A 12,095-nucleotide genomic window follows, 5' to 3' on the forward strand; every position below is an offset into this window, starting at 1 on the left:
CTATTCGAAGGTCCGGGCGAATCTGCCCCAGCAATCCTGCCACAACACTTATATACTGGTGTGGTCACTATCGGTATTACAGTATACAGACGCCAAACAAATAGTGCCACCCCTAAAGTAGTTCTCTTAAAGGTGAACGGTTACATTCAATAGTTCCCTTAAAGGTAGACGGGTACATACACTACAATCCTCCCTTTTTAGCTTATTACTTACAGAGTCCCCGTTAAACATACATATCTTCAACTTCCTATAAAACAAATTACAGATATAATCTCGGTGGAGTCAACGTCATATAAAACAATTTACAGATATAATCTCGGTGGGAACAGTTCACAGGTTCAGTCTCTGCGGAAACAGTTCATAGATTCAGTCTCTGATCTTGACTCGTTCCGAACAACATTTCTTTGGTGTAGCCGGTTCACCTGGCTAGCGTGACTCCTCCATAGCCTTTTTCTTGACGTAACAGCTTGAACTTTCGTCCTGTTGAACCACAGTGCGGACTTTTACAACCAACTGGCTGTCTTGACATTTTCCAGTTTTTCAACTAATTTAGCTCCTTTCGAAGTGTTCTGCCTGAGATGGTGGAAGTGCTAATATTTTAGACAGTTATTATCTTCTGCTTCTTCTTTTTCTTTTCTGCCTTTTTGAAACTCTCGGAGCTCCTTTCTCGGCTGCCAGCTGTAGCGCCACCAACTCTCTATGTTCCTTAGACCTTAAGTGCTTCCTCCGGATTTCAGCACTTTGGGAGTTTTCATCACAAGCTGAGCAGACCACATCCTCGTAATATTCAGTGTCACTCAACAGGTCATGGTAATATTCGGGTTCATCCTGAGTTAGGCCAGCGAGAGAGCCTTCTTCTTCCTCTTCACCCGTCTGGACGTTAGCTGACGGTGGTTCCTTCCCTAGACATCTTTCTTGAAAAGACTTCTTCATGCATTCATATTCATCCCGCTCTTCCTGGGTTGTCTGCCATTCCTTCACTACTGACCTCATTTGTGAGTTCAATACCTTCCCTTCCACCGGGGATTGCGGTATCAGGCTATTTAATCCTTCTACTGAAGCAGCTGTTTCAACATTCTTCTGTTCACATTTACGTGATTCAACGAACTCTTCATAGAGTAGACTGTAACACAAAATCTGTGTTGCCACCTCAGTTATTTCCGTAACCTTTGGGAGCTCTGAATTCCTTCCCTTTGCAGATTGAAGCTCGTGTTCCCATTGTGGGGTCTTGTCTCTCAGCATGTGAAGGAGTTGGCTGACCGTTAACTCTTCCACGGGGACTCTGTGGATCAGAGTCTTCACCATTTCATCCACCTTTCCCTCCAATGTTTTCACCTTCCTTTCCTCTTGTACTTTGGTTTCCAGCGCTCGAAGAAGTTGCGCCTTGATGCTCTCTAGCTCATGTTCAGAGCCCATTCTTACAGTCTCTGTTTTTCTTACAGTTTCCTTCCCTTCCACTGAAAGGATTCCCAGTTGACTCTGCTCTTCAAGACGTTGAACCTCGGTCATTGCCGCCTCATATTTGTCTTGGGTTTCCTTCAATATTTTTATGAGTTCTTGGACATCTTGTCTTTCATATTCTAAATTCTCATCTATGGATGGAACTTCTACCGATGAGTCTGTCTTGGCCTTGAGCTCATCAAGAATTTCCTGCAGCCTTTGGACTTCTTGCTCACGTTCAACCTTTAGTTGTTCATATGCTTCTACTGAAACTAGCTTTTCGGAGGTTGCCGAGTTAATCCCCTCCAGAATTGTAGCCTGGGCCTGTTCATACTGTTCTTTCCACTTCTCACACTCTGCTTGTAAGGAGTCGTAGAGAAGAACTGGAATAAAATCCCGGCTACCTGAAGATTCCTCTTCATTTGCTTCTTTCGCAATTTCCTGTTGGAGTTCAGCCAAGGCTGCTATGCTATCTGCCTCTTGAAGTCTCACTGCCATCAAATCTTCTTCATTCTTGCAGTCTATCTCAGTCATTTTCCGTTTATTTTCATTTAACTGAGTGATAAGCTCCTCTTGCAACATGGCCACATTATTCACATCAGGTAAAGAAGCGTTTCTCTTTTCCATGTCCAAGATTTTTTTCTGCATCTCTTTAAGTGCACACTGCGATTCAGCTTCTCTTAACCTTGCCTGCACTAGCTCCGTCTCCAATTGCAGAACAAAATCCTCAGTGTAGCGTGGTTTGCTTTTATGCTGTATCTCTAGATCATGCAAATATTCTAACTCCTGAACATCATAAGGGAGGTGTGATCGGTAATTGGTCATGATGGCTCTATGGTCGCTCTCTGCTTGAGCCAGCAGGTTCTGCTGTCTTTCCAGACTCTCCCATTCGGTGTCATAGAACTTTTTCATTGTTTTCATCTCTTGTACGAGACGGTAACTTAATTGTTCGAATTGTTGTCGTACTTTGAAATAACGTTGAGTTCGAGCTCGGTGTTCCTCCGTAATGCATATGTCTGTGACTTGAACAGACTCAGAATTCTCTGTCTTTATGCACGCCATCGTTTTTCCAACCTTAGTCAGTGAGTTCATGTTAACCTTGTTTTTCATACGTGGGCTGGACTTATCGTCTTCTGGCTCAGAGTCTGAGCTGCTTGTCTGCACCGAGTCCTCACTCGTCATTGCTTGTAGGTAGAGCCATTCCATGTCTATTTTCTTGATCCACTCCCGTCCTAGAAGTGGTGGTCCTCCCTCATGTAGTACATACAAGTTCATTCTTGGGTGTTCTTTACCCCTATCTCTCACCTTGACTCTTATTTTTCCCATGGGGTATACTTTATGCCCCGTGTATGTCCGCAATACGAACTTGGTATCTCTTAAGGGTATGTGTGAGAATAGCCGGTGGTAATCCCCTTGATTTATGACTGATACAGCTGATCCAGTGTCCAACTCCATTTTCACTTGGACTCCAGCTATTTTTAGCATGACCCAGATAGTTTGTAGGTCAGCTTCCTTACTCACATGGTGGATACTCAGACTACTCAGCTCCTGGCCGTTTGGATCTGAGTCTGGATTCTGTTCGTCTGAACTCTTCTCAGCCCCCTTGTATACCTTGTTGTACTTTTCTTGTGATGGCTTCCTTTGGTTGTTGGTCTTCTTCCCTGACCGGCATACCTTAGCGATGTGACCCAGTTTGCCACATTTCCTGCATTCTTGGTTCTTAAACCAGCATTGATTCTGGTCGTGTGTTGTCTTCCCACAACGATAGCATTTTGTTGTACTCGAGGTAATTTGGTCCACCCCGAGCGCCGCCGCCTTTAGTTGCATTTCCGCCGTTCCTTTCGCTGCGGCTTCGTGTGATGCGGCTATAAGGACAGCCCTGTCAAGTGTAAGGTCGTTCTCTTCGAGTAGGCGCTTTTGCGTCCCTTCCTTGGACAATCCGCCTACGAACTTATCTCGCAGTGCCTCTGTCAGATTCCCTCCGAACTGGCAGTATTTCGCTAGCCTACGCAGTTCGACCAAGTATTCTGCGTTGTTTTCGTCTTTCCGTTGCGTTCTTGCATAGAATTTGAATCGTTCAGCCAACATCAGCGGTGTGGGGTTCAAGTGGTCCTTCAGAACAACCACAATCTCTTCGAAAGACTGATCCGCCGGTTTAGCTGGTGCTAGTAAATCCTTCAAGAGCCCGTATGTCTTTGCGCCCATCGAGTTTAACAATGTTATCGCCTTGTCGTCTTCCTCTATTTTGTTGGCTTCACAATAGATCTCGATGCGTTCCACGTACGTGGCCCAGTCTTCTATCTCAGAATTAAAATCATTAATATTCCCTCGCTTAGGCATCTTTCTTCCCTTGGGAGCAGCACCAGTATTTCTTTAAGTATTCTTATTTATTTGTTTATTTCTAAGATGGCAGTTTTCCCGCGAAAATGGCGGTTTCCCGCTCTTCCTTTCTCTCCCCGCCCCCTTCAATGGTGGTTTCCCGCTTCTGTCGTCTCCTCCGCCTAATGGCGGCTTCCCGCGTTTCTTCCTGGTGGAAGGGGTACGCTTTCCCCACAGCGGACAGGTTCAGCCGCTGGGCTGGCTCTCGCGCAGCTCCCCTTACTCGGCTCTGTCTTTTCCTCCCGCCCGCACGGCTCTACCGGCGCTGGGTACACCCCGTTAACGGAGGACAGTTCAGCCGCTGGACTGGCTCTCGCGCAGTCTCTCTCTCCCCGTGTTCGGCTCTGTCTCTCCCTCTCCCGCACGTTCGGTTCTACCGGCTCTGAGTACCCCGTTGGTGGAGAACAGCTCAGCCGCTGGACTGGCTCTTCGCAGTCTCTCTCTCCGCACCCGGCTCTCACCCGCACGGTTCCCGTTCGCCTCCCCAGCCCTCTCGCAGACCGGTGTTTCCCTCCCCGGCTGCGGCTGGGTTTCTCTTCCCGCGCCTACTCGCAGGCTCAGTGCTTTGTGGCTGCGGTCGCTGCCTGGATTTTTTTTTTTTTTTCGATCGCGGTCCGGCTGTCACCTGACGCCGTTGGACCCGACTTTTGGCCGGTACAGCTCCCCCTCGACCGAGGTCGAGTGCTCTGCCCTTATCCTCCGGATACTTCTACACCTTCCCCTACTCACAGTCTCTTCGGCCGCCTTGTTCCCTGCTGATCGGCTCACTCTGTACCGTGGTAGAAGGGTAGTCAGTGCCTGTTGCAGACGGAAGCTTTTGTTGCTAAAGTCTTCCACCTTTCTCCTGCTGCAGCCTTGTGTTTTCTTCCAGCAGCCCGACGAGGGTGGTTGCCTCTCTTCGACGCTCTTCTTGCTTTGGTAATCTTGCCGCAGGGTACGATCGGACTCGTCGCCACTGTAAAGTCTGTGGGTTGTGCAGTTAATAAATACACAGACTTCAGAAATAACAACAAACAGGTCTTTACTATTCGAAGGTCCGGGCGAATCTGCCCCAGCAATCCTGCCACAACACTTATATACTGGTGTGGTCACTATCGGTATTACAGTATACAGACGCCAAACAAATAGTGCCACCCCTAAAGTAGTTCTCTTAAAGGTGAACGGTTACATTCAATAGTTCCCTTAAAGGTAGACGGGTACATACATTACACATCCAACCTGTTGAGACACCAGCTTGTTCACACTGATAAAGAGACCTTTTAAATGTTCTGACTGTGAGAAGAGCTTTAAAAGCACAAAAGATCTGCTGACACACCAACACACTCACACTGGGGAGAGGCCGGTCCCCTGCTCCATGTGTGGGAAGGGATTCACTCGTTCATCCAACCTGCAGACACACCAACGTGTGCACATGTGACTGCGGGGGCTGGATTCTGCTGTTAATCACATCCAGGACTGAACCATGTTCATTCTGACAGTTGGGGTTTGTTTCAGCTGATGTTAGTAACGCCTATAACTGGGCTGGAGTTTAATCTGTATCAATGTCAAATAAATGAGCTTTGTTTCCCACACACGCAGTGTGTCGAGTCCTTGATATCTCGACAATAAGACGAGCTGATTGAGGACTTGTTACAAACTGAGTGGAATCCATCTGCGAACTGAGTTCTCACAACTTGTTAAAAGATGGATCTACAAGATGTCCAAGTCTGACAGGACAGAATATTCTATTATATCACAGGGTCCACTTCAACCCTCCAGGGCAGTGAGTCCCTGTAATATTGGATTTTAACCTATGGGAAATATTCTGATAATCTGTTATTGTCACGGGGCAAAGCAGCCTTGTTACTTTAACGTCAGTTTAATCAGACTCAATGGGCAATCCGATCTCCAAAGGGAAACGTCTCCTTAAAGCTGACGGTGTCGGCAGTTCTGCAGCTCATTTCGCAGTGTGAGCGTGTCAGAATGAAAAGCTTTAACAACAGCTGATGTTTCACAAAGGGAGACCTCACAAGACTAAAGGCCATTGGTGGAGTTTAATGGGCTGTTTGTGTCACTGGGCTACAGGAGGCCATTTTTAACAGAAGGAAAACTGGTCACAGCAAACAGAGAGTTTAACAGACTGTCCCTGGTCCACTCGAACCCCCACCTTCTCTCTCTCACTATTTATGGGCACTGCTGCAGTAATTGCTCCTCTGACCTTTCCTCTCTTGTCCCTCCTACACCCCTAATACACGGCCCGACACAATCTCCCTCCCCCGACATCCTCACTGTGCTGGAATCCACACCAGTCTCCCCATCTGCTCCTTGTTCTCTCCCTGGATCCTAAAACTACTGAACTCACTCTTCCCCTCCTGAAGTCTACAGGTTCTAAAACTGAAGCTTGGTGTCCCTCAGTCTCGACTCCTTGATTTACCTCCCCTTCTCTCCTCCTCTTTCCCCCTTGGTTGTGTTCCACACTCTGGGCCTTGGGCCTTCCCCGGGGATTCTCAGTATGAACAGGTGGGATGTGTTTGGAGACAGGGTGTCCCGGCTCTCCACCTTTAAAGGGACAAGGAGACGACCAGCTGGGCTGAATGGCCCTGCTTTATGACATCACTGCAGTGCCTAGCAACCAGCCTCCCTGAGCCCTGCTCATTATGGGCTGGGTTTAGCTCAGTGCTGTTACAGGAAGGGAAACAGGAGCAGGATTCGCCCCGTGTGGAGCCCAGGATTAATGGGGAGAGGTACAGGATCAATTTATACCTCATTGAGTGAGAAATGTCATTGTCCCGGACACTCCCTGTCCCTTGGTGTGATGTCCGTGTATCTTAATGTTGTGTCCTTCAATAATCAGACAACAGACTGCAGGGAACGATTCAACAGGTGTTTACTGAATGAGGGTTACTCTAGAACTAACTATACAGATCACTACTCGGTTTATATACAGGTGTGGTCACTGCCGGTACTACAGTATACAGGAGCTGTAAAAAGTAGTTCACTCCCTTAAGGTATATATGCATTATTACATACATTACAATTCCTCCCCTTTTAGATTAACAGTACCATAATACTCATTTAACAATTAACATTTTTAATATACAATGTTATATGAAAATAGTCCATTCATATATTCAGTCTCGGGGGAGGCTTCCTGATTCTTTCTGGATAACGCCTTTCCCGAGTGTCTTGCTCTTGGTGCGGAGGCGATTCTAGCACCCTGTCGTCAGTTGATTCATCAGCTTCCAATGCTATTGTTTCTGAGGTAGATGCGACCTGTACATCGGGTTCCTCACCAGGTACGTATGGCCGAGACATGGGGTTGACTCGTTCCTGTGACTCTAGGATCTGGTCAGCATGGCGTCTCATAATGTTCTCCCCAATATCCACTGCGTACATTAGTGGCCCCTGCCGTGTGCATATCGTTCCTGGTTGCCATTTCTCTGTTTGGTAGTCGCGGGCCAAGACTGGTTGCCCTACATTGAAGCTCCTTGTCGGCTTCTCATTGATGTGCTGGAATTGCTTACTCTCAACATCTCTTCGTACATTTGGTCTGAGCAAATCCAGACGAGATCTCAACCTTCGGTTAAAGAACATCATGGCCGGGGCCTGGTTGGTGACTGCATGTGTCGCATTTCTGTAGGCTAACAGGAAATTGTCCACCTTATGCTGCAGTGGAATGTCGTCATCGCACATGGCCTTTACTGCTTTTTTAAAGGTTTGTACGAACCTCTCAGCCAATCCATTTGTGGCTGGATGATACGGGGCAGATGTGTAATGCCTTACCCCATTCCTTTTCATAAATCTTCGAAACTCTTCGGACACAAACTGTGGTCTGTTATCAGAGCAAATCTGCTTTGGCAAGCTGTTCCTGGCAAAAATGGTCCGTAGGACTGCAATAGTTTTCTCCGTGGTGGTGGAGGACATTTTGATGACCTCAGGTCATTTCGAGTGCGCATCCACGGCTATTAAAAACATTGAGTCCATGAATGGACGAGCAAAATCAATATGCACCCGTTGCCATGGAGATGAGGGCCACTCCCATGGGTGTAGAGGGGCATGTGGTGGTGCATTTTGGACCTTCTGGCATCCTGAGCAGCTCTTTGTCAGGTCCTCGATTTGCTGATCGATCCCCGGCCACCACATATAAGCCCTAGCAAGGCTTTTCATTTTCACCCCTCCCAGATGTCCTTCATGAAGCTCATTGAGCACTCTCTCCCTTAACTTGGGTGGAATTACCACTCGGGATCCACACATCAAGGTCCCCTGGCATACTGACAGCTGTTCTCTTCTGGATGAGAATGTTGGCAACAGTGAGTCGCCATGTGCTGGCCATCCCTTCACCGTCAAATCATATACCTGAGACAGTGTCGGGTCATTTCGGGTCTCCTTCCCTATACCAGCGTTAGTTACTGGCAAGCATTCAATTATAGTCGAATGAAATATTTCGACAGGATCCACTGCTGGTGCTTCCTCCGCAGTAGGCAGTGGCAGGCGTGATAGCCCATCAGCGTTTCCATGCTGTTTCGTGCCCTTATACTCGATTTCATATTGGTGCGCCCCTAGAAAAAGGGACCATCTTTGTAGCCGTTGCGCAGTCATCACCGGAACGCCCTTCTTGGGATTAAAGATGGAGATAAGTGGTTGGTGGTCAGTCAGCAAGGTGAACTTCTGCCCGTGCAGATAGTGATTGAACTTTTTCACTCCCCACACTAGGCTGAGGGCCTCCCTGTCAATCTGGGCATAGTTACGCTCGGCTCAGGTTAGTGACCGAGACGCAAAGGCTACTGGCCTCTCTGAGCCGTCTGGGAATTTGTGCGACAGCACCGCTCCAATGCCATAGGGTGATGCATCACACACCAACTGAATTGATAGTGCTGGGTTGAAATGAGCCAACACCTCTTTTGATGTGATCAATGCTTTGCTCTTCTGGAAAGCTCATTTACATTCGTCACTCCACTTCCATGGTACCCCCATTTGCAGTAGGGTGTTCAGTGGGTGTAGTACGGTAGACAAATTCGGCAAGAACTTATGGTAGTAGTTCACCAGCCCGAGGAACGACCTCAGTTGTGACACATTTTCCGGTGCTGGAGCCTTGACTACTGCCTCAATCTTTTCAGGGGACTTATGTAACCCCTCTTTATCAATAACGTGGCCACAATACGAGATCTGCTTCTGGAAAAACTCGCATTTGTGGCGATTAGCTCGGAGCCCATATTCCTTCAATCTAGTGAGCACCTGCTCCAGGTTGGCGAGGTGATCACTGTCATTTTCGCCCGTGACCAGGATGTCGTCCAAATAACACTGGGTCCTTGGAAACCCTTGCAGGACTTGTTCCATTGCCCTTTGCCAAATAGCCGGAGCTGATGCTACCCCGAACACCAGCTGGTTGTATTGGTGGAGACCTTTATGAGTGTTGATCGTGAGGTACTGTTTCGAGGCTTCTTCTACCTCCATTTGCAGGTACGCCTGGGCCAGATCAATCTTAGTGAAGAGTTTCCCTCCAGATAGCGAGGCGAAAATATCTTCAATCTGCGGAAGCAGATATTGTACAGTGTGAAGGATTGGGTTCACTGTCACCTTATAGTCCCCACAGATGCGAACCTTCTTTGGTTCCCCAGGCGTATTACTCAACGACCTCTTCATTACAGGAACGATGGGTGTAGCCCACTCGCTCCAGTCCACTTTGGACAGTACTCCTGAATGTTCCAAACCTTCCAGCTCTGCTTCGACGGCTGGGCGGATCGCATAAGGTACCGGTCTGGCCTTAATAAACTTTGGGCTTGCATTTTCCTCTATTTTGATCATCGCTGTTATGCCTTTTAGTGTTCCGAGTCCCTGCTGGAACACTTCTTGTGCGTCAGTTAGCATTTTTGACAGTCGTCCAGGTGTGACGTCATCATCCTTTTTGGCATCTACAGTCAGTGCTTGTATGGAATGCCAATCTAGCTGTATCTTCCGGATCCATTCACATCCTAGTAGTGGTGGTCCTCCATCTGGCAATACATATAGGTCCATTTTTGGTGTTTCCTTGCCGTTATATATAACGTTCACCCTTATTTTTCCTTTTGGGTAGACTTTTTGCCCCATGTACGTCTTCAAGACAATCTTTGTATCTCTCAAGGGTATATGTGAGAATAGCCGCTTGTAGTCCCTTCGGCTTATGACTGTTAGGGCTGATCCTGTGTCCAATTCCATTTTCACTTGGACTCCTGCTATCTTGAGCGTGACCCAGATAGTTTGGTGATCCTCCGTTTTGATCACATTATGTAGTTTCAGACAACGCAGCTCCTTGCTTCTGGAGTCTGTATCACTCTTCTGTTCGTCTGAACTACTCTTCGTCACCTTATGTACCTTCTTGCACTTCCCCTGTGGAGATATCTTGCTGCTGGTTTTCTTTCCCGACCTGCAGACTCTTGCTATGTGTCCTACTTTTCCACACTGTCTGCACACTTTGTCCTTGAACCAGCAATCATTCTGGTCGTGTGTTGTTCTGCCGCAGCGATAGCACTTCACTGTTCCGTATGACATGTCATTTGTGCCATATTCTTGCGTTCTCTGTTGTATATCTGCAGCGCCCCGTGCTGCTGCTTCGTGTGATACTGCAATGCTGAAAGCCTTGTCCAGCGTAAGTTCCTTTTCTGATAGAAGCCGTTTCTGGGTTCCTTCACTTTGAAGCCCACACACAAACTTGTCCCTTAAAGCATCTGCTAGTCCCATTCCAAACTGGCAGTGTTTCGATAGCTTGCGCAGTTCTGTTAAATACTCAGCATTACTTTCATCTTTATGCTGGTTCCTTTTGTGAAACTTAAATCTTTCTGCTATCAGCAGCGGTGTGGGGTTTAAGTGGTCCTGTAGGATTGACACTATGTTTTCAAAATCCTTTTCTGCTGGCTCCTCTGGGGTTACTAGGTTTTGTAGTAAGCCATACGTTTTTGCACCCATTGAATTCAACAATACCAGCGCTTTCTTGTCACCTGGCACTTCATTTGCCTTGCAGTATACTTCTATGCGTTCGACATATGTCGTCCAATCTTCGACTTCATTGTCGAACGCTGTGATACTGCCACTCTTCGGCATTTTTGGGTGTGGTTAGACTGGCTTAAAATGGCGTCTCCCACGCTTTCCTTTCTTCCCCGCTGCGGCTTAAAATGGCATCTCCCGCGCTGCTGCCAACGCCGCTCTCTGCGGTCCTCGTGGCAATGGCAGCGCCTCGCGTTTTCCTGCGTGCCTCTCTCTCCCGTTGACGCTGCTCGGCCCTTGACCACCGGCTGCACTCTGCTCTCTCTCGTCTCTCTCCCCCGTTGACGCTGCTCGACCCTTGAACACCGGCTGCGCTCTGCTCTCTCTCGTCGCTCTCCCCCGTTGACGCTGCTCGGCCCTTGACCACCGGCTGCGCTCTGCTCTCTCTCGTCACTCTCCCCCGTTGACGCTGCTCGGCCCTTGACCACCGGCTGCGCTCTGCTCTCTCTCGTCTCTCTCCCCCGTTGACGCTGCTCGGCCCTTGACCACCGGCTGCGCTCTGCTCTCTCTCATCGCTCTCCCCCGTTGACGCTGCTCGGCCCTTGACCACCGGCTGCGCTCTGCTCTCTCTCGTCTCTCTCCCCCGTTGACGCTGCTCGGCCCTTGACCACCGGCTGCGCTCTGCTCTCTCTCGTCGCTCTCCCCCGTTGACGCTGCTCGGCCCTTGACCACCGGCTGCGCTCTGCTCTCTCTCGTCGCTCTCCCCTGTTGACGTTGCTCGGTCCTGCACACCAGCTGCGCCCTGTGCGCTCTGCTCTCTCTCGTCGCTCTCCCCTGTTGACGCTGCTCGACCCTTGAACACCGGCTGCGCCCTGTGCGCTCTGCCCTCTCTCTCTCCCCCGTTGACGCTGCTCGACCCTTGAACACCGGCTGTGCTCTGCTCTCTCTCGTCTCTCTCCCCCGTTGACGTTGCTCGGTCCTGAACACCGGCTGCGCTCTGTGCGCTCTGCCCTCTCTCTCTCCCCCGTCGATGCTACTCTGCCTTTTTCTGTGCCGCTTGGTCGGGCTCTAACCCGCCGCTGTCCGGGAAGGGTCTGCGCAGTACCTGTTGCCAGCCCGTTTTGCTGGACCACCGTGACTGAAAAGCCAAGCCTGGCTCTCGACAGCCTCCCCTGCGATGCTCAAATCTCCGCTGGATGACTGGGCGGTTGCCCGTGTCGACGCCCGTGCTTCTGGACTCGACCTTCTTCCACTGTTCTCCTGGAGTGAATCCCTGGGAGGTGATGCAGAGTTGCAGGTAGGTTCGAATCTGCCTCGTCGCCAATGTTATGTCCATG

Source organism: Somniosus microcephalus, chromosome 4, assembly GCF_052327205.1.
Source record: "Somniosus microcephalus isolate GS21.2 chromosome 4, FLI_Smic_1.0, whole genome shotgun sequence".
Taxonomy (NCBI): Eukaryota; Metazoa; Chordata; class Chondrichthyes; order Squaliformes; family Somniosidae; genus Somniosus; species Somniosus microcephalus.